The following is a 24595-nucleotide window of genomic DNA, read 5'->3' as shown; positions in this document are numbered from 1 at the left end:
AATCCTTACGCTATGTTTACTTGGATGGAATTACAATTCCATCGAGGGACTATTCTGAGTACGGTAGCTATTCCATTGTTTAGTTCACAGAATACTAATCTTCATTCTAGCAGTATTCTTTAAAAACGCTGAATGGTCATTCAGCATTTAACCTATGAAATGGCTATTCAGCAAATACAAGGAATAGCTTAAAAAAATTTTCTTCCCAGCGTACCCATAAGAAAATCACAAATTTACAAGCTTATATTTGGCAAAAAAAAAAACTGGAGACTCTATTCTTTCACCATTTTCTTCCTATCGAGTTAAGGGGAAAGAAAGCTCAAAACACTCGAAAACGTCTCTAGGTAAGTATCAATTTTCATGGGGAAGATTCAAGCATCTTGAAAACTAAACAATATGGATCTTTGATACTTAAGTTTGATTTGAGTTGTTAAGTTGTTTTTTTCCTTAAACTATTTAAGAACTTGAAAACTAAAAAATATGAGTCTTTGATGCTTTTCTCTATTAATCCCTGCTTCTTTGAATCCCTTTATGTTAATCATTTTTTTTAAAATATTTATTTATTTATTTATTTTTTGTTTTCAGTAATTGACAGTGGTTTGAAAGTAATCTTAGATTAAAGGATTTTCTTCAAAAGCCAAATGTTTTCAGAATCGAGATCCAAGTTTTTTTTTTTTTTAATTTTTCTATTTTTGTAGATAAAATCAGTTTAAGAGGTGTTTTTTGATACCTCAAAAGCTTGAATTTTTATGGCTATCTTGGATTTAAAGGGGCTGCCTATTTTCAACAAAAACCTCCTTAATCCTTTTTTTCTGGGTTTTTGAAACATCTTCTTAAATTTTGAAAACCAGATTAGCCGCATTCATCTACGTACAAGTGGTACTTCAGCCAAGAAGTAATTGAGAACCACTCTCCATCTAGGAAGGACGGAATCAACCTTAAAAAAGAGGAGTAGTTGTGATGTCATATTGTTCTTTTCTTCAAAAGCTTGGACTTAAGCTTAAAGTGTAAGCGCAAGGGCTATGCCTATTTTGAAGTTCGTTACTAACTTGATGGGATGCTAATTGCTTTCCAATATATCATCAATTAGGTCCTTAGTTTTGCAGTTCTTAAGTTTTTTCGCATAATATTGCTTTTGAAGAATTAACTTTCATTTTAAGTTTTAGTATGTGTAACATTTTTTTAAGTGGTGATAAAATTTACTTGTAGACCATTTTTTTAAGTGGTGATAAAATTTACTTGTAGACCTCAAGTAGCAATAGCATGTGTAATGATGTTCTGTCACCGGTTTTACATGCGCCAATCCATGCAAAGAAGGATTGACAGGTATATGCTTTAATTGTATTCCCCTGTTTTAATGCGTACTTGCATCTTTCTCAGTCTAAATATGGAACCATGTATTAATGGAAATGAGTGCTAATAGGGAAAAGATGCAATGATATGTACTTTTCACGAGGCCAGTTATCTGCATTCTTTGGAAGCAGAAATCACTAAATTCATATAAGAAATAAACGATTATACTTATAATATCATCACACGCTATTGTTTATTTTTGGATATTTAGTAGTTTTTGTTTAAAGAGAAAGTGTATATTTAGTTGTTCAAATCTAGAGGCTTGGTTTTCTCTTTTCTGAACATATCGGTGAAATTTGCAAACCATTGCAACTGTAAGCACATCTCTTCCATGCAAAATAGAGAGGCTAAACCTGCTCTTTGTTATCTATTTCAACTGTAAACCAACTTCACCTGTGGTTCATTTGTTTTTAAGATGTTATCTAGTGTTTGTAAATTCATTTTATTGCTTGGGATGTTGATCGTGTTTATATCGTTGTTTTAAACATTCTAACCATAGATGATGATTTCTTCTTAGATAGGCTAAACCTGCTCTTTGTTAATTGAACAACTTAATTGCATTTCTTGTTATTCAAATTTCTCTCATAATTGAAATCATGCAATTTAAGTATTGTTTTTTCATTAGTGTAGTTGGCTCACTTTCAATTTATTAGACCCTTTTGTTTCTTGTGAAGATAGGTTGCCTTTGTAAAACTTACGAATTTCTTAATGCTTTTTCACCTTGCCTTGCTGAGTACCTTATCAATTCACCTTGGTTACAAGCTGAAGCAGGCACTTGATACCAATCAACAGTATAGCATCTTTTCCGCGATAGTTTGTATTGAATACATACCTGCTTCTGAATTTAGCTTGTTACAGGGATTGGATCTTCTAATAGGAGGAGATCATCAAGTTGTCATTCACACTCAAACATGTATTCATTTACTCAAGAAGATGATGGGTGTTTCAACTACATTTCAAGTGAGGCTGCTAATGTATAAACAATTTTGTTACCTTTCACCTTTCAATGCTTTAGTTTGGATCTTTGGAGTAAGGTGACAAAAGGGAAGAAAAGCAAGATGATATATTAACTTTTTGTATGGGTAAATGGGTGTGGTGGTGGAGTAATATAACTTTTTTGTATGTAATTACAGGATGATATATTGACATGGAAGTATATCATATTAATATTGTCACTTTTTGTATATGTGTAAATGAGTTTTCTACTGTAATTGAACTCTTGAAAGTTGATCATGGTTTGTTATGTTATTTAGATGCTGAGATGATGGTTGGATTATGTTGGTACTATTTATTTAACAATATTTGTATTTTCATAGTAGTACTCTTTAACAATATTAGTAAACAAAATAACTAAAACAAAAAAAAAAAACAAAAAAAAAGGCAATTTTGATGCAAAAGCTTTATAGATCTAAACTTTTTGAAGGTTTTTAGGAAAATCAAAATGGAAAATATGAAAGAGGAGATCAAGAAAAACCCTTGGTAAAATTTAGGTAAATTCATGTTGGTGGTTGACGGTGACGAAAGGCAACAACGAGGACGGTGGTTTGTTGGAGAGAAAGATACGATGAAATGGGGGAGAGAGAGAGGACCAACAAAGATGAGGGAAATAAAAAAAATCTTTTAATATAATTTAATATAAAAATAAAAAGTTAATATAAAATATTATTTCCAAATTTTAGAAAATATAAAATAAAATATTTTAAATATTTTATTATAATTTAATATAAAAATATTTATATTAAAAATGTTATTAAATTATATTTAATAATAATCCTATTAAAGTTTAATATAACAATAATAATTATTATCAACTTAAAAAATTCTGTTGAGGGTACTCGGTCATTTCAACTTTTTCCTTTGTGCTATTACAATATTTGTTCTATTCAATCAAATACAATAACACTATTACAGTTCTATTTCATTCCATTCAATCAAACAATTAAATTACTAATTATAATTTTATTTTATTACAGTTCTATCCTATTACAACTTCATTACATTACAACTCTATTCCATTTCAATAAACCAAACATGACAAAAAATTAAGGTAGTAGAGGAAGAGAATTCAGGCTGAACAACTATAAATAATTTGTGCAACATTTTTCCTTTTCTTTTTCATTTTTGAAGATTTTATAAAATTTTTAAAAATCAATTCACCCCTCTTGATATTTTCAAGCCAAACAATTATTTATTTTTAAATATATTAATTAAAGCTAAATTGAATTGAAAAGATATTAAACATAAATGATATTGAAAATTGATGAGATGGCACAATTTCACAGCCTAAAACTTAAATATTTTTAGGATCATATCAATTATTCTCGACAAATATTTTTAATTTATGAAAATATAAAATTATTTAAATTCATTTAAATTCATCAAAATTTAAAGTGATTCAATTTAAAATAATTTATATTCAAAATAACTTAAAGAGTGAAATTATCTAAAATTATTTCAATCCAAAATACCTAAATCTGAATTTAATAAATCCTACACCATCAAATTCTCCAAATAATATGAATGCAAAAAAAACATTAACCTAAAATAATTAATTAAAAAATAGTCTAATCAAAACCTACCCAATCAAGTCCGTTTGCGACCATTAGGCAGTGCCCAGTGATTGTCTGGATCTAAATTTGTTTGTGAGTAATTGTTTATTTAGTTAATAAACAAATGGAGTTATTTTGTGGCCACGGTCCATGGACGCAAGCAATGTGGCCCAATTAAGTACGTGTAAGCCATATTCGCTGTTACGGAATAATCAGTAGTAGACCAACATTTTAGGAGGTTGCACTTGCGGCGCCTAATACCCGAGAATGGCTAGTGGGGCCTCAACTGGCCATTTTGACTTGTAAAAGAAAAATTAAAAATTTCAAGTTATTTTTCTTTTTCTAATTTTTACATTATTCTAATTTATATTATTTCAATTTTTCTTTTGAGGAACATAAACATCAGAGAAAAAAAAAATCCAAACTTTTAAGCACATAGCTCATACAATCTCGAACTACCTCGTAACCCTATCTTATTCGAACCAGGCAAAATCCACATTGCACTTTAGCATGCCAACAGTCAAAGGTTCCCAACCAGCCCTTCCCCCAACTCGCGACACTCCTGCCCGATCACCACCTTCACTAGTCACAACAAACACTCCCAACGACTGAAGCCAACAAAGTCGGAAATCATCAGCAGCTCGAACAATCGAGGCCATTCCAACATCCTTCCCTTTCCAAACCAAATAATTACGGTCGGACCATACCATCCAAAACAACACCAACACACAATGTAATTGTTCAGAAGCTACCGAATCAGAAAGTCTACTACATAACTTAGCAACCGTCGTTTGACCAAAAGAAAAACTAGTAGCACTCAAAACAGCTTGCGCATACGGACAATACAGTAAAACATGATCCATACACTCTGCCTTACCATAACGGCTACACGAGGGGGACAACGGGAAACCCTTCTCATTCAAGCGAATCCGAGTCGATAAAAAGTGCCAAATACAACACCAAACAAAATCCTTTACCTTCAACGGGAGTTTACAATGCCATAACTTAGCCCAAACAATGTTCTCATCAAATAAAGCCTGATCCAATCGCATGTTAATTGCAACTCGGTATGCCAACCTCACACTATACCTTCTATTCGTACTAAACTGCCAAACTAGTTGATCCATCGTCGGAGTGTAACTAACTGTTATGCTAAGAACGTACGTAGTGCGTCATGTGGAGCCAAAATCCCTTCAACCAAGTCTCTGTTCCATGCACAATCATCAACACTCAATAAACCAACGAACCTCAAATCTTTGGAACCTGCTAATGGAAGTGACTCAACATAGGAATCCATATCATCAACTAGCCATGGATCATGGAATATAACTATATCGCAACCATTCCCAACTTGCCACCGCATGCCGTGAGAAATCACTTGTTTCGATGCCAAAATGCTTTACCACACAAATGAGAGATTACCACTCTCAGAAGCATCAAGAAAAGACCCGTCTAGGAAATATTTTTCTTTGAAGAAATGACAGGCAAAATAAGACAAATCCAAAAAAACAAAAAATCCCTTCAACCAAGTCTCTGTTCCATGCACAACCATCAACACTAAATAAACCAACGAACCTCAAATCTTTGGAACCTGCTAATGGGAGTGACTCAACATAGGAATCCATATCATCAACTAGCCTGTGTAATTGTTTTAAGAACTATTTAAACAATAATTTGTTCTTCCGATTCAGCAAACCACTACTTGATAGGGTTACTATACAAGTTTAAACTATATAAAATACATTTTTTCAAGTTTAAACCACCAATACATTTAGGGTTAGTACACTGAAAATGGCATTTAAAAAATTTAATAGCATTTATCATTATGATCAAAAAGTATTTTGAGAAGATAACGTATTCATTTTAAATATGAAATTGTAAAGTAGAATGTTTAATAGGAGATAAAAAATGGTTTTATTGGAAAACACTTTTTCAAAAAAAAACCTAAAAAATCACCTTTTAACATAAATAAAATCTAAATTTAAAATCAAATTTTGATTTAAAAATTCTTTGTTTACCATTTTTTATTTGGAATAATGGTTTGAGTTGAAAAGTTCCTTATAAATATAGTTCTATTTTACATTTTCGTATAAAATACATATATAATCGTATTTATTCACAATGAAATTAATTTCATTTATTTACATTTAAATGTATACGAAAAAATTAAAATTAAAATTTTATGTCTATAGATGAATTAGAATAAAATTTTATAGGTATAATTGCACTAAATTAAAATTCACTTATCACATAGCACTTTAAAATTAACTATATTTAAATATACTAGACAATAAAATTTTAGCTCCACAAATAAAATTAAAAATCGTGATACATGTTATCTACATATTTTTATTTTTAAAATACTAATTAAAGACATATCACAACTTCCTAACTAATTTATGAAATTATAAACTCTACCGCTCAATTTTCTTAATAATTACCCTTATTATGTATATAATTTTTAATTTTTTTCAAAAAGTACTCTAGTTTATTTTTTCTGAAATAAAGTACTTTAGTTTATACCACCGACTTTTTGAGGCGTTATACAGTGAGAAAGAAGCAAACGGCAAGTGATTGAAATGATTTAAAAAAGACAAGAACGAAGCTCCTTCCGATAATACACCTTGAGACTCGTCCTCTACTCCTTTTAAGAAACGCTTTCCGTTTCTCTTTCTTGCGAGTTATTTTAAATTTATTTTCTATTTTATTTTTAGATTTATTCTCTGAATTTGGACTATTTTACTAAAAAAATTCATTTCTAACTAAATGGGCCACTTTAAATTTTATTTATCAGAATGGGCCAAAAAATTAAAAACCGTTCCACATATGCGCGTTTTAAGGAGAAATTTCATAAAAGGCGTCCCCTTAAGGAAGCGCTTTTGCCATGTCAGCATAAAACGCGGTAACGTGGAAGCCCTTTGCTGACATGGCAAAAGCATTCTCTCAGGGACGCGCTTTAGCCCGTGTTTTTTGCCCCAACGGTTATTTAAAAATTTGACCATTGGGGGACCAACAGTCATGAAAAAAATTACACCCCCACCTATTTTTTCACACAATTTCCTTTAAATCACATTTTTTCCAAATTTCTCTCTAAATTTCTCAAAAAAGCTCTAAAAGATCTCTAAGTTTTTAATTTTTTTCTAAATCAATATATATTTTTTTAATTTCTAAGATATTTGATCATGTTAGCAATGACTGGGGAATTAATTCGTCTCGATCATAAACATATCTCCCTCAACCAAATGAAAATGGTAAGAGTTAATTTTAATTTTTAAATATTATTTTAATTTTTTCATTTATGTAATTTTTATTAATATTTATCTTATAATTTTTTTTAAAAGTCGATAGATCGGGTGTTACAATGTTATATTCGTAATATGTCTGGTCCCCCATCACCGTTGATAGAAAATTACTTGAGGGAAACGGATTTTTGACAAGTGGCCAATATAGGCCGGGGGTGCAAATTAGACCCAAAACTCATCAACGCATTCATAGAGAGGTGGAGACCTAATACACACACATTCCATTTTCCATGCGGGGAGTGTACGACCACTTTGGAGGATGTGCAGTTACAATTGGGGTTACCGGTGGATGGGTCCGTACTCACCTTGTTCGCTCAATCTGCTGATTGGGGAGCTGTATACTACAATCTTTTGGGTGTAATTCCGGATAGTATTTACAGAGGTTGGATCGAGATTGGCTGGTTACGAGACATATTCCCAAAACTGTAGGATGATTAAAATAAAGTAGAAAGAATACGATACGCTCGAGCATGCAGCCTTGAGATCATTAAAGGTTATCTGATGTTTGACTTGTCACGAAACCTCGTACATCTAAGGTGTTGCTGAAACTCGTCAATTTTAGAGCAGCTGGTGAACTCATTTTGGGGTCTGCCGTGTTGTCAACATTTTTCCGAGAGATGTGCTGGACAACGCTACCAAATAAAGCCAAAATCTGAGGCTTTCTATCACTGTTACAATTATGGGCTCGGTTGCACTTTCTATTTTTACGTCATCAAGTAAACCACCCGTATACATTCCCATTTTTAACGAGGCAAAATATATATTAGATTTTACAATTATTACATAGATTTAAAATATAATTTTATGCTAAAATTTTATTTAATTAGATGGAACCATTCGGAAAGTTAAGTTGGAATACCTACCGCTCTTGAAGATATACGGCTTCATTATACTAATGGTCGGAAGTGCATTTAAGTATATATATACATAACATAGTCGTTTCGTATTTAGTATTTAGCATTATGTATATAACTAATATTTTTATCATGTTTATATAGTTTCAACGGACACCATGCGAGGATCCGACAATTCGAGTAGTAATTCTAGATGAATTCCTACAGAATCCGAACATCTGGCATGTTAGGGTCCCATTGATCAACTACGCTACTATAGAGATGCACCAGACGGATAGAGTGTTGTGGCAATTTGAATTCTGATAACCAATTCTTGTAGCACCCGAGGTGTTCAATAAAGAGCACAAAATAGACTTATGGCGACTGAATACGTATTTACCACTCTTCTTATTGGAATATATTGAAATATGGAAAATCGGTATGATAATATACCTACTCACGAACCGATCATCGTTTTAGAGTTAGCATGCGAGCCGGATTACATGTTTAGCATGCGAGCCGGATTACATGTCATGGTTTAGGATCCATAACAATCCATATTTGCTTTCAGAAAAGTAGAGGCGTTGGCAATTCCGTGTCGAAAGGGAACGATGGGACCCTTTAAATCTAAGGAGAAGGGCTAACGGGGCTAGTCCATTAATAGCACTTACACAATCATTAGGCCCAACGCCTTAAGCGATAATGCCCACACCATAGCCCCTTCAGATAATGCCAGGTGCGTATCCTAGCCCTTATATGTATTTTAACCTTTATATATTTCCTTTTCCTAGTCCTATGCGAGGTTGTAATATATGGCCCGGTGCGTCTCCTTTCCCGATGACTTCGACCCAATCGATGAGTATAGGCCATCGTAGCAGAAGGGATCACACGAGGCACCGTCGGGAAGCTCATATCATTTTCAATCCCCATCGTCTTCTGAGATTCAAACACATCCACCGTGGGTGATGCAAACATCTTTGAAATCTTTTTTCTATCAAGGTGGGTCATCCTCCCAACCCCTACAACCAGAACAAATTCTCGAACAACTACAACCCTAGTTGGAAGCAAACCAAGAAGGAATCCAGCGCGTAACCATCGACCACTCCCATGTGACACTGATTCCGACCGACACATGCATTGATTTTTTAAAATTTATTTGTAAAAACTATTTTTATATTGTTTCATTTCGTAAAATAGAAGTTGTTTTGAATATATTTGTACAAATTATTTTTACATTTTGTCCTATTTAATATAAAATAGAAGTTGTTTTGAATGTTTTAGTAGTCAATTATTTTTATATTTTGTCCTATTTAATAAAATAAAAGTTCTTTTGAATAAGGCAATAGAAATAATGCAACATAGTTTCATTTAATCAATTATGAACTATTTCGATTTGGACATGTTCGAATTGTATGACCTGGGTTCCTGCACCATTCGCACAACTTCTGTTGGTTTGTTCTTTCCTAGATATCCATATTATCATGTATTCTAGTCGAGCAAGGTCGACTTTTTGGTTTGCGATGCAATTCTTTATTCAGTAACAACTTAAACAAAGTAAATGATACAAACGACCACTTACGGTCATTTGGGTCTGGTGGGAATACGTGTCTCCACTAATTTGCACACTTCGTTGACATAACTTATGGGATCCAAACGGAGATTCTGACAAGCTGCAATTACATGAGCGCATGGATAACGAAATGCATCAAACCTCTCATAGTCGCAAGTCCTATTTCTCAAGTGTACACGATATTGTCCATCAATAATACCTTAGTTCGCTCTATCAAACTCCTTCACATGAAACCATAGGTTGTCGCGATCGTGACACATTGTGGGCATGGTGTTGGTTTGCTTTTTCACCTTGTTAATTTCTTGCACTACCTTCCGGCACCATACATGGCCTCCCTGCATTTGGCTTTTATAACTCGCTTCTCGCTTTGGAAACAGTACCACCAAACGAAAGTATGTCTCCCATACAACGGAGGTTATTGGTAAATGACGTGTTCCTTTAAGAACAGAATTTATACATTCAGCTAAGTTTGAGGGCATATGACCATATTGTAGGCAGCTATCTTATGCTTGTGTCTACTGATCGAAAGGTATGTTACAGAGGTAGTTTATGCCTTGATCGTTAATTGATCATAAAATCGCCAATTCTTATTGATCTCATACTCTCTCAATATAAGTGGATAGCAATAATTACATATCATTCTTCCATTTAGAACAAATTGAATATCACAAACGAAATAATATTAGTGGCGATTAAATACCTATGTTGGTCATTTATCGTCGTTTAGTGGTAGACCGATATTACCTGTAGTAGTTGGACGCAATATACCTTAGACAATACTGATGGTGTGTGCCATCCCATAGGCTTCCCTATTGCTCAATTGTGGCTAATATTCTAGTACCTCAATCCAATATAACGCAGATATCAAGTTAAGGGTAGACATGCCTCCTCAACCTAGAAAGAAAGAAATCCCAATCATCACTTAACTCCCTCGGTGTTATTATAAGGGCAATTGGAATGATTCTCCTACCACCATCTTGTGCCACAGCTAGCAATAGCCGATGAGTATATCTACCATACATAAAAGTTCTGTCAAATTTGTACCAATGACTTGTAGTACACAAATGTATCCTGGCATTGCTTAAAGCTCTAGAAAAGACGCTTGAACAATTGCTATCCATAGAGCAAGTGGTCGTTGTAGTATGCAGGGTCCGTTTTAAGGTCTGTTATGTAACTTAGGATGTATATCTCTAGCACCTGACACCACTGCCACATTTCATTATATGAAGCATCCTACCTATTGTGCATATTATCCAACACATTTTTCTTAGCTATCCAGGCCTTGTGGTAAGAAGGCGTGTACTTGAACTGGTTACAAATATTGGCCATTAAGATCGACACAGAAATCCTAAGATCCGTCTTCACCATCGGTAGTATTAAGCCCACTATCATATCTGAATCATCTTGAGATGATCTTGTAAAACACCTATCAACCCATGAGTACGTTAAATAGTGCAACATTAAATAATAATAGTAATATTCAAAAACCCTAAACACCCAGTGATACTATACCAGCAACACACGTATGTGGAGCTTTGAACTTCTTTATCTCCCACAACCCTATCATTTTCTTAACTGAAGCCATGATTTTCTATGAACATGTATCGTCTCGCATTGCACACTTGGCCTCGAACTTTCGGATTTGGATTTAATCACATGGTAGTTAACCCCGTTCATGATGCTATATTATTTCAATGCATCGAGAAAACTATCATTACTGGAAAACTCCTTACCAAGTTCCAATTCACTCAAATCCAATGATGAACTTATATGGTCACGCCTTCTGTGTAGTAGATCTGGAAACTCCAACGCATCATCTACCGATAGATCAACATTATGCATGTGGGTTGGAGGTGAGTACGCCTTGAATTGCATATCTTCTTCTTCTTCTTTATCTAAACCCTCTTCATCGTCTTTAGGTTCGGTTGGAACAGGCTCAGGTTCAGAAAATAATGCAACTTTTGTACCATTGGGGTTGTGCTCTCGAGGTGGATCCACATCGAACTCATCATCCAACCCACCATCATCTGCAACGAACGAGGTCCCCTCGTCAGTAGACGTCGTAGGGAGTATATTATCCCTTATCATGAAAATTTCATAACGTCCCCAATCAGATGTGGATTGTTGGAAACACGAAAATATACACATTTTTTCATGCCCTTTTTAACTCAAATTCATGCAGTTATTGTCAAAAAATATATAATTATTATAAAATAATTATTCTGGACTTAAATTATTAACATAATGAATTTTAATTAATTTTATAGTAAATTTTGATTTATTTTGGATTATTTTCGATAGATTTGCACAAAGGGTGAAAAACGACTCTGCAGACACTGCTAGAAGCGCAAAACCGAGAAACAATTTTGAAGCATCAAGGAGAATTAATTTTTTATCCGAATACGGTCCAAATTATGTGTATTAATTCATAATATAATTAATTTTAATTTATATCCAATTTAATTTACGTTAAATAAATTATTGTTAATTAATTATGAAAAGTGGCCCAGTTGAGCTTAATCAAGAACAACCGAACTGACTGAGTACTGGGCAGCCCAAAACTGTCTCATATGCTGACCCAATCAGCTTACTTGGCTGATTAATTAGCTTGCAAAATGGCCCTTGAAAACCTGTTCAAATTGTAAACAAACCCTTCCACTATTTGTGCATTTCTAGATTTGTCCTAGCCTTAATAGCAAGTTTGAAAACTTCAAACTTGCCACATGTGTGGCCGGCCATGGGAGGGGTCTTTGGCTGCTGATTTTGGATATTTTTAGCAGCCTTCTCACCCTATAAAAACCCCTCTTGGCTGCTCATTTCACCCTACCACAACTTTCTCATCTCTTCTCTTCTCTCTCTATTTTTTCCATCTGTTTTCCTTTGTCCTCTTGCCGATTTCACCTATTGAAAAATATTCGTTCATCCATCATTTGGAGCAGCATTCAAGTGTTCATATAAGCCTTGGTTTGACAAGAACAAGTGAAGAAGAAAGAGTGGAGCAACTCAGTCAAGCCACGGAGAAACACCAGATTTGCTTCTTGTTCCCTATCTTTTTAAATTCTACTGTTGTTATGATGAACATGTCTATGAATATTTATGTTGATATGATTTATTTAATTAATATGGCTTAAATTTAATTTGTGTTAGGTTGATTTCATTTCGTCCTCTTAATTTATTAAAATTGTGTTTGTATTGTTATAAGCCTCGGTAAGATGTTTGATTAAGTAAAACCATGACTAAGTTATTCTTGCATTACAATTGTAGGGTAACTAATGAATTAATTATTTAAACGGATCGAAATTGTAATTAATTGACACGATACTTAATCAGTGCATGTTTAATCATCTAAGGTAGCTGAGGATTAAATTAGCAACGGTATCGAGCGATACAATTGTCTTGCATGACTTGCAAGATTATTGTGATTAAACTGTTTCAAGGTAGAAATACATTATTACCTCACGTAATCTTTTATGTGCTTATGTGATTAAATTAATTGTTTGAATTGACATAGAGATATGTACAAGAGATTATTTTAATTTCATAAGTATATATGTGCATTAACACATTTGCCTATTAAAGTTTGTTTAATCGGTTGAATTGACATAGAGATATAGTCAAGAGATGAATGGATTTTTGTAGGGAAGTATGCTCATAAGTTAGCAAATTACCAAGTTACTGTGAATTTATTCGTAACAACATAAACATGAGATTAATAATTCTAAGTTAAGAAATGTAATTAATCTAACACAATTATGTCATCTTGATTAAAACCAGCTTTTGAAATTGTGCATTAGAACTTTATTTTATTTTATTTATTTTACTTTGTTTTCTAGTTTTTAATCATTTCTCAAATCAAAATATATTTTTTTCACCAAAGTGTTTTAAATTGCATTCATAAATCATTCTTTTCACAGTCCTTGTGAGTACAATAACTTGACATTTACTTGTCAATTTATTACTTGTTGCAATTGTGTACACTTGCAGATTTCTGTCGTTCCAATTGCCAACGATTAGAAGTTGATGCCATTCCCCAGTATGTATTTCTAGCATTGAACATCGACCCACCGAGGTGCATGTTCCATCCATTAATCGAGTCTCATGCAAGGGTTATGTATTCTATATTGCCACCAAACACGGGCACTTCCATGTTTTGCCTCCCACTAATAGAGTGTCGGGAAGAGGTTGTGTTTCCTCTCGAACAGTAGTAGATGTTGAAGTCGCAAGTGCTTCATTTGGCGATGAAAATTATACATATAACTCAAGATATGGTGATCCACTAGTAAGATGAGTCTGCACCATCGCCTTCAAACTACGACCACCTTTGATATCAAATGAGTCATATGTCACGGTATCAACTGAAACACAAAATTGATACTTAATAAACAAAACTCTCATTGACATTGTTCTGAAGATTTTGCGCCTAATTCTTTTACCAAGTTCTATCAAATCTATGTTCTGGTTAAAAATAAGTCGCGCTGTGTTCTCCGATAAAAAAATGCTATTCTCGGTGTCACGGATCTCACTGTCATAGTAAATAACAACACTAATACGTTCTCTAATTTTCAACCAAATGATCTGTCGAGAGAAATTCAAAACAAAAAATATTATGCAAAAATATAATGATTCGTATAAATATTAATACGATAAACCAATTTATACCTTCTCAACTTTTTCGATTTCTATTCTTCTGAACTTTTCTAGTTTCTCTTGCTGTAACTTATGCAACATGAGAATGAAATTTGGCTCATTTATAGCCTAAGGTCAAGCAGGATGTACCATAGAAAAAGAGCGTCTAGGTGGGAGCTTTTTCAGTACTTTTGCTAACAGTGCATCCTACTTGAAGCGTTTTTTATCCTATTTTTTCAGAACCATCTTCTTAAAATTATTTTTTTCAGAAACTGCTGTAGAAAAAGAGCTTCCAGAGGAGAGCTTTTTTAGTACTTTTGCTGACTGTGCATCCTACTTGAAGCATTTTTGACCCTTTATTTCAGAACCATCTTTTCAAAATTATTTTTTTAGAAACTAATGTAGAAAAAGAGCGTCCAGCTGAGAGCTTTGTTAGTACTTTTGCTAACAGTGCATCCTGCTTGAAGCATTTTTTATCTTGTTTTTTTCTCAAAATTATTTTTTCAGAAACTACTGTAAAAAAATAGCGTCTAGTTGGGAGTTTTTTTTAGTACTTTTGCTGACTAAACAAAAAAAAAAAAAACAAAATCCATCTCGTCAAAATAATTTTTTCAGAACTCATTCCTAAACCTATTACAAAAACACTAAAACCCCTAAACATGAATTTATTTTTAAAAATCCCTAAACCGTAAGTTATTTTTTAAAAACCATAAACCTTAATTTATTTTTTAAAAAACCTAAAACCTAATTTATTTTCTCTAAAATCATAAACCCTAAACAAATAAAGTCCTACTTTATTTAAACAAATAAAGTCCTACTTTATTTTAACAAAAGTTCTAACCTTAAAACCCTAAGCTCTAAATATGCAAATAGCCCTAAACCCTAGAAAAAACACAGGCTAAAGCGCGTCCCTGAAGGAGTGCTTTTGCCATGTCAGCAAAGCGCTTCCATGTCAGTGCGTTTTATGTTGACATGGAAAAAGCGCTCTCTCAGGGATGCGCTTTTTTGAAATTTTCCCCTGACACGCGCTTACATGGAGTTTTTCTCTTGAACTTGTGTAAAAGTACCGTGGTATCTGAACTTGTCTAAAAGTGCTTAGTTAGCACTTAAACTTTTTCAAAAAATAAACTTTTTAAAATTAATTTATATTTTTGAGGGATTTCTAATTTTTTAATTTATGTCTGTCACATGTCATACTGAGAGATTGTCACGTGTCACTATATGATTGGTTATTAGTGCCATGTCAATACAAACTAATGGTGTTAGTACGAAGGTATCAACTTAGGTGACGGAATATGAGTTTAGGTACCAACTGAATATAAAAAAAAATAATTCAAATACTGATTAAATACTTTAAAACAAGTTTAAGGGACAAACTACATATTAACGCTTTATTTTTAGTATAATTTGAGGCTGTATTTTATTATTAAGTAAAGAATAAAATTAAAATGAAGCGAAAATTGAAAAAATGCAAGTGGCAGAATTAACGTTGGTTTGATTTATGAATTTTTTTTTTAAAAATAATTTTATTTTTAAATTGAAAAATATGTTAGACAAATAGAAATAAAAATCTCGTTTCAGTAATAAAATTTGAAAAATATGTAGTATCTATTTTCCTAGGAAAACAAAATAGAATAAAACAAATTCCTACTTTTATATACATCCAAATCATGGTAATAAATTTGATATTTAAAACTGTTGAAAGTTATTTTTGTTTTATATGAATTTCAACCATTATCAATTCATTTAAAATTAAAAAAATTATTTCCAATTTTTCAGTTCTACAAAACATTATTAGTAATAATAAGGATAAATATCAAAATTTATACATAAATTTTAGTCTAATATGTAATTTGATACATGAATTTTGATTTAGTACAATTATACACTTAAAATTTGAATTGTGGTTTATAAGTATACATGAAATTTTTATTTTGATTCAATTGTATACATTTTAAAAAATGAATACATACATATATTTTCATATTATATTTAATATAATTGTTTATGCATGCAATATATCAATGTAAAATAATGTTGATTCGATAATGTTGTCAATGGTTTATAAAAATTAAATCAAATCAAAATTTTATGTATAAAATTACACAAAATCAAAGTTTATGTATGATATTACACATTAAATCAAAATTCATGTATAATTTTAATAGTTATCCTTATCAATAAAAACAATTTTTATTGTTTTCTAATTTTCATATTTTTATTTTTATTTTCTAAAATTCTTCTATAAAATTTCTAATTAAATATATTTTCTTTAATGAAAAGCACTTTATTTTCTGAAAATTATAAAGTTCATTTATATGTTATCCAGAAAACCATTTGAAGGTTATAATTAAAATTGCTGTGATAAAATAAATTTTAAATGTAATGAAACTTATGAGGATTTTAATATTTCTTAGTATTACTGAGAAGTTTTAACTCTACAAAGTGCTAAAAGACAATTATGTATTATTTTGTTAGTTTTTATATATTTTAATAAAACATAACAACACACGACGGTTTTGAGGAATTAAAACTCCACCAATGATACTAATCAAACTTGAAATTGCAAAAATCAAGATGTATTTACTGCCTACTGAAATTGGTTGGAGTGATTATCCAATCGCATAATTTGGATGCGGTCAAAATCATTCAAGAATCTCTTTTAACAATTTTAAGCTTTGTTTTTATTAAGCATATTCATCATCTTTTACCGAATATAAAATTATGGGATATGTTACACATTCTTAAGGATTATAATAAAATTACTAACAACATAACTAAAATAGTTTTTAATACGAACCAAAGTCTAAAAGTGTTTGAAAAGATTCTAAAAGAAAAGCTAATTCTCTTATTATTCAAGCGAGAGATAATCTTGCTCAAAGAATTCTTATATTTCCAACTTGTTCTGTACAATCTAATTTTGGCCTGGGCTAAAACAATCCCAAACAAACCATCGGCCCAAACTAAACCCAAACAAGCCCAAGCTAATCAGCTCAATATGACCCAAAATGCAAAAAAAAAAAAAAAAAAACCTAGCCTATAACCTAAACAATATTTAGAAAAAAAAAAAGAAAAAACCCTAGCTAGCCTCCGCCCCTACTCCCTAACCTCTACCACCGCCTTGTCACGTTGGCCACAGAGGCTGATACAAGGGGGGCTGGCAGTGTCCTTGGCCCCCCCTTAAATGGAAAATTTATATTTAATCCCTTGAATTTTTTTTAAAATTTTAAATTAGTAAAAGTAAAATTATACTTTGGCCCCCCCTAAAATTATAAAAATTTGATTTAATCCTTTAAAAATTATAAAGATCTATAAAAAATTAAATTTTTATTCGCCCCCCCTAAAAATTTGTTCTGGCTTCGTCCCTGGTCGGCCACCGCCTCCACTATTGCCACCGCCTAAGTTGCACCTGCAAAAGAAAATGGAAAAGACAGGTAATAAAAATATAATATGTAAACTTTAAAAAGCTAAGAACCAAATGTAAAAGGAGGTTTTTTTACAATCAATAAAAAAAAGAGAGAAGTTAAAAAAAAAATCCAATAACAGCAAAAAAAGAAAAAAAGAACAGAATTCCAAAGGTAGTTTCATTCCTTTTTTCTTTTTTCCTTCTTTTCCTTTTTTACCTTTTCGAAATATTTTACATATATATTATAATAACAAAACAAAGAAAAACTTACCTTTTTTTTTATCGCCGAAAAAGAGAATTTTTTGAGTTTTCCGGCGGCCGACGCGGCGGTGCATGGCTAGAGCTTGGCCGGAAGCGGGAGACACTTGAAAGAGAAGAGAGAGCTCTTTCAGTTTTTTTTTTAAAAAAAAAGGGCTAAATGATTTTTTTTGTCCAAAAATTGACTTATATAAGCCCCAAAACGACGTCGTTTTACCCATGACCCGATCCGACCCGACCCACTCCAAGCTAAGATCCGTGTGTTTTTTAAAAGGGCTAACTGTGCTTTTAGCCCCTCAGCTTTTTTATGGTTTTGCAATCAAGTTTTTTTTATTTTAATTTTAATGTTTGCCCTTTAATTTATTTCGTTTCCAATTTAGTCCACTTCGACGCTGTGCGTTTTGGGGGAAAGAAGAATTTCCCTTTTGGTCCCTCCTTATTATTCGCACGCTCAATGTGGTCCTTTTCCTTTTTATTTATTTTAGATTTGCCCCAAATTCCCGTTTTAAATTCAATTTAATCCTTTTTAGTTATTTTGTTGTTTTATTAGTAAAATTAATTAATAAATATTAATAATAATAATAATAATAATAATAATATTATTATTATTATTATTATTATTATTATTATTATTATTATTATCATTATTATTATTACTATTATTATTATTATGAACACATTATTGTTATTGTTATTATATATTATCATTACTATTTATTATTACCATTATTATTACTATTACTTTTATTATTATTATTATTATTATTATTATTATTATTATTATTATTATTAATATTATTATTATCATGCTTATTATTATTACTATTATTATTATATTATATTATTCTTATTCTTTATTATTATTATTATTATTATTATTATTATTATTATTATTATTATTATTATTATTATTTCTTATTTTGTTTTATTTTTACTTTTATTTTTATTTTATTTTTATTTTATTTTACAATTAGCTTGCGTTTCATTTATTCATTTATTTTATTGTCATTTATTTTCGCTTTATTATTGTCGCTCATATTATTGCATCTATTATTATGTTGTTACGCATATTAACACAGTGATTCGTTTTCACATTTTTACTACAAAAATCGTGTTACATTAATCCTTGCCCGATATATAAAATTTCGTTTTTTAAATAAGCAATTTTTCTTAATTCGAGATACGAAAAGTAGTTCCTTAACTTACAGGGTTTCGATTTTCTCAATAAATCCGAATAAACGAATGTTTTTAAAGCATAAATTTTTAAATGATCTCGGGAATTATGAAAAGATCGTGTTCTAACTTACAGAATATGATTTCTTTCTAAAACCGAGATAATCGAATATCTTTCAAAATAAATAAATTTTTTAGCATTTACTCGCATATAGGAAATTTAAGACATTGTGTCCTAACTTACGGGACATAAATTTTTTTCTCGATTAACGTGAAATGTAACACTCCGAACCCGTGACCGTCGCCGGTGTCGGACACGAGGGGTTAACGGGCCAAATCCTCTCAAAGTACCAACCAATTTGGCATTTCCAGACAGGCTGGAAAACTGCGTCACTGTCGCCTTAAAAATCATATCTCGAGTTCCAAAACTCAGAAACTGATTCCGTAAATTTTCCCTGAATTTAGACTCATATATCCATCCATGGATTTATTTCTAGAATTTTTGGTCGGGCCAATTGGTACAGTTTATTAGTTAAAGTCACCAATGTTACAGGAGTCGACTACACTGACCTTCGCGCGTTAAAACTTGAATATCTCTCTGTAAAGGGCTTTAATACTGGTGCCGTTTGTTTCTAATGAAACTAGACTCAAAATGGAATCTGCACATATAAGGCATGACTTCTAATTCTTTCTGGATAATTTATAGTAAATTTTCAAAGTCACAACAGGGGACCCAGAAACCGTTCTGGCCCTGTCTCACGAGAACTTTAATATCTCTCAGTATACTGCTCATATGGTCGTTTCGTTCCACCCATATTAAACTAGATTCATCAAAGTTCAATTGCATAATTTATTCACTATTTAATTCTACTTCTACTATTTTTAGTGATTTTTCAATCTCACCTCACTGCTGCTGTCTGCAACAGTTACTGCAGTAGACTATGCCAATTTCATGAATCTTTCCTTGGCCTTAATCATCCATCATACACGACACATGGCCACCTTATCAAAATTAAAGTTTCTAAGACTCGTGGCTATAGGTTCTAGCATCCCACTCGACGACCACATAGGCCATTTTCACATGGCTTAAAGTTTACAACCCACAGTTCAACAAAATATAATAGCCTATACATGCCAAATGTTCTTCAACAACGAAGACAATACCAAAATATTTCAGCCGGTGTGATGACTTCAACGACGGTTCCGATCACGCAAACAATACGAGTCCGAGAGACCTAAAATGGGTGACAAGAAAACACCGAGTGAGTTTATAACTCAGTAAGTCATAAGCATTCATCAATCCACTAATAAAGTTACTACAACATGAACAATAAACGAGGTTAGGTACTCATCCATATCGAATCTATACCATAACTCCTCGGACCTTTTGGTCCAATCTCATACATCCACATTTCATATTCTACACAACAAGATAATCGAAGCATTTTTACACATTAACTCATTTTCCACCACAACCATACAATTTCAATCATCACATAGATTTAAGGCTTACCAAATTCAACCCCAAGCATGAACGTATTCTCTATTCGTCATGAGCTCGAGGTACTTACCCGATCCGCTATCCATACTCAACTCGATGGAGACACACCCTCCATATAATTGTTCGATCGGGGATATATATATATATATATATATATACATATATATAGAGTACGCACACACAGTGCTTATTACTCGATTTCGCACACTTAGTGCCATGCAATTTAAGCCCGCACACATAGTGCCATACCCTTCGAGCTCGCACACCCAAGGTCAGATATTTCCAGCATGCACACTTAGTGCCATATATTTCCAGCATGCACACTTAGTGCCAATCTCGTCACCGTACACACGTATTGCCCGCACACTTAGTGCCGAAGGCAAACTTTCTACACATTTCACTATTTCTTTTACATTCAACAATTGTCATCACTCCATACACATACAATTTCATTTATATATATATATATAGCATCCCATTAAATACAATTGCATAGATTTTACAATCATTTAAGCAATATCAAACATATGTGCTTAATGACTTACCTTGTGTTAGGTAAAACGGTTCCAACTCGGCTACTCGACGTTCTTCCCTTTGCTTTTGCTTGATTCGCCTCCTCTAACTCCTTGAGCTAAATCAATAAATTAACTAGTTTAACCATCTTGCCAAATATTAATATCAAAATACTAATGATTTCATAGCATAGGAGACACATGGCAAATTTATATCTTTCTACCTTATGATCTTAAGCTATTCGACTTATAGCCAATTATCTAAGTCAAGATAAAAATCATCGATTTGCCTAACTATAGCCGAATGTGCAACATCAATCTATCATTTCCACTTCATTTAACACTTAACATTTACCACATATCAATTAACCAAACTCTTCATCTAATCATGCTCTCATATTCGGTCATCCATAGCTATACTAACCATATAGCAAATTGATTCTAAGTCTAACACAAGTACCACATTTTTAACACCATGGTCAAGACTTCATGTCTCATCCACAACATCAAAACACCAACCGAATCCTTCCCATCACCGAGACTAAAATTCACACCTTGGGCTTCCTACATTCTTTTCATAACATTCATAGTTCATTCGGCCATTCATCTCTCAACCAACAAAATTTTCTAGCAAACTCTTATGACCAAGCACACACATATACTTACATTTCAAACTCAAAATACCCAAAATCACATATTAACTAAGTCATCCTAAACAATGCCGAATCCTTAAGTGATTAAACATCAATCTCTTTTCTTTTTTTTTTTTTTAGAAAGACCAATTTCTTTCCTCAAGACATTCATCATCAAGGTTTTGACATGGCTAAGTAGGAAACTTAGTAGCTAGCTTAAAGTATGCTAACCTTTCAAGAACCAACATGAACTCACTTACCTTAATTCAAGCTCAAGGGTGACCAAACCTTCTCTTCCTTTCTCCTTCAATTCGCCAAGCATGAACCAAGGATGAACACTTTCTTTTTTTTCAACTCACGGCAACAAGGGGGCATGCATGAGACCATTTCTCTTTGTTCATCATTTCCTTTTTTCCATTTCTTTAATGCTAGCTTTTTTTTTTAATAGTTTCCTACATACACTATTAACATAACATGTTGGAGACATGTTTTCCACCCATAGCATGGCCGACCATCATGCTTCATTTTGGCTAATTTGACATGCAAGGACAACACTTTCCCACATGTATTAATAGGCCACCTTACATTTGCCTAGCACATTTCTAAATTTTCTCACATAAGTCCTACTTGATAAAAATTCACTTACAATTAACAAAATCCAAACATGAAATTTTCACACATGCATATATACATATAATGAGCATCAATTATGATGGTTAATTATTATTATGACTCGGTTTAGTGGTCCCAAACCACTTTCCGACTAGGGTCAATTTAGGGATATCACAACTCTCCCCACTTAAGAAATTTTCGTCCCGAAAATCTTACCGGTAAATAGGCTCGGGTATCGCTCTTTCATAGAGTCCTCAAGTTCCCAAGTGGCTTCTTCCATTCCGTGTTTATGCCACAACACCTTCACTAACAGGATTTTCCTATTGCGCAACTCTTTTACTTCACGCCTCATAATGCGAACCGTTCCTCTTCATAGCTCAAATTAGGTGAATCTCAATCTCGGATGGAGCAATTACGTGCGATGGATCGACCTATATCGTCAAGCATCGAGACATGAAAACGTTGTGAATCCTTTCGAGCTCGAGGGCAAAATTAATCGATATGTGATCGCCCAACTCGTTCGGATACTTCATATGGCCCGATGAACCTCGGACTCAATTTGCCCTTACGACCAAATCTAAGCACCTTCTTCCAAGGCGAAACTTTGAGAAAGACCTTGTCTCTAACCCGATATTTAATATCTTTCCTTTTCAAATCCGATACGACTTTTGGCGATCCAAGCGACTTTCAAACTTTCACGAATTACTCGAACTTTTGCTCGGCATCTTTAACCAAATCAACCTCAAGAATTTACCTTCACTAAGTTCACCAGAATAATGGGTACGGCTTTTACGACCGTATAAAGCCTCGTAAGGCGCTTATCTTAATACTTGATTGAAAGCTATTGTTGTAGCGAATTCAATCAAAGGTAAATACCGCTCCCATGAACCACTAAACTCAAGGATGCAACATCTCAACATATCCTCGAGTATTTGAATTATCCGTTCGGATTGACCATCGGTTTGGGGATGAAAGGCGGTCTGAAATGCAACTTGGTACCCAAAGCTTCTTGCAACTTCTTCCAAATTCGAGAGGTAAATCTCGGATCTCTATCCGACACGATGGAAATAGGCACCCGTGTAATCTCACAACTGAGAAACGCACAAATTGGCTAGTTTGTCCATTGAAAATCCGACGTCACGGGGATAAAGTGAGCCGACTTAGTCAGTCCATCGACAACGACCCAAATCGCATCCTTCTTACTCACCGACAATGGCGGTCCGGATACAAAGTCCATTGTGACTCGATCCCATTTCCACTCGGTATCGTGATCGGTGAAGTAATCTCAAGGCACTTGATGTTCCGCTTTCACTTGTTGACATATTAAACATCTCAAACAAAATCGAGATGTCTCGTTCCATACCATGCCACCAAAACCGACATTTCAAATCGTTGTACATCTTCGTACTCCCCGGGTGGATTGCCATTCGGTTACAATGGGCTTCGTTCAAAATTATTGGAATAAGTTCTAAATTCTTTGGAACACACAGACGACTTTTGAACCTCAAACAATCGTCATTATTGATTTGAAATTCCGAGTCCTTATTCGAAACACACCCATCCCGTTTTGCAACCAACTCATCGTCGATTTTTTGAGCTTCACGAATTTGACGTATCAATAATGGTTTGGCTTTCAATTCAGCTACCAACACATTGTCGGGTAGGATAGACAAGTGTACATTCATCGTCAGAAAGCAAACAAGGATTTCGGCTTAAGGCATCCGCAACCACATTAGCCTTTCCCGGGTGATAATCAATGACGAGCTCATAATCTTTCAACAACTCAAGCCATCGCCTTTGTCGCAGATTTAAGTCTCTTTGGGTCATCAAATATTTGAGACTTTTGTGATCCGAATACACATGGCACTTCTCACTAAATAAGTAATGTCGCCATATCTTTAAGGCGAATACGATGGCAGCCAATTCGAGATTATGGGTCGGATAATTTTTCTCATGTGGCTTTAATTGTCTCGACGCATAGGCCACAACTCGCCCTTCTTGCATCAGTACGCAACCCAACCCAAGTAGGGATGCGTCACAATAAATGACAAACTCTTTGCCCGATTCGGGTTGCATTAGAATTGGGGCTTCAGTCAAATAAGCTTTCAGTTGATCGAAACTTTTCTGACATTTCTCCGTCCATTCGAACTTAACATCCTTTTGGAGTAACTTCGTCATTGGCGTGGCTATCGTCGAGAAACCTTTTACAAATCGTCGGTAATAACCGGCAAGCCCCAAAAAGCTCCTAACTTGGTAACATTCCTTGGT

General features: G+C 33.2%; 2 long non-coding RNA genes across 3 annotated transcripts; one reads left to right on the top strand and one right to left on the bottom strand.

Moving 5' to 3' along the window:
* Positions 1 to 2629, top strand: LOC108454932 (uncharacterized). 2 transcript variants are annotated; one of them, XR_008270945.1, is made up of 4 exons: positions 1 to 344; positions 852 to 1007; positions 1246 to 1326; positions 2212 to 2629. It is a non-coding gene; the product is annotated as an uncharacterized LOC108454932 (long non-coding RNA). The 2 variants fall into 2 exon arrangements; XR_008270944.1 differs by lacking the exon at positions 1246 to 1326 and having other exon boundaries at positions 16 to 344.
* Positions 2630 to 17485: 14856 nt separating this feature from the next.
* Positions 17486 to 18052, bottom strand: LOC128280575 (uncharacterized). The gene is made up of 2 exons (XR_008270670.1): positions 17911 to 18052; positions 17486 to 17642 (listed from the first exon to the last, which is right to left on the bottom strand). It is a non-coding gene; the product is annotated as an uncharacterized LOC128280575 (long non-coding RNA).
* Between the last annotated feature and the right edge of the window lie 6543 nt (positions 18053 to 24595).

Source organism: Gossypium arboreum, chromosome 9 (genome assembly GCF_025698485.1).
Source record: "Gossypium arboreum isolate Shixiya-1 chromosome 9, ASM2569848v2, whole genome shotgun sequence".
Taxonomy (NCBI): Eukaryota; Viridiplantae; Streptophyta; class Magnoliopsida; order Malvales; family Malvaceae; genus Gossypium; species Gossypium arboreum.
Note: the sequence above shows the minus strand (reverse complement) of the source record. Positions and strands in the feature narration are given on the sequence as shown.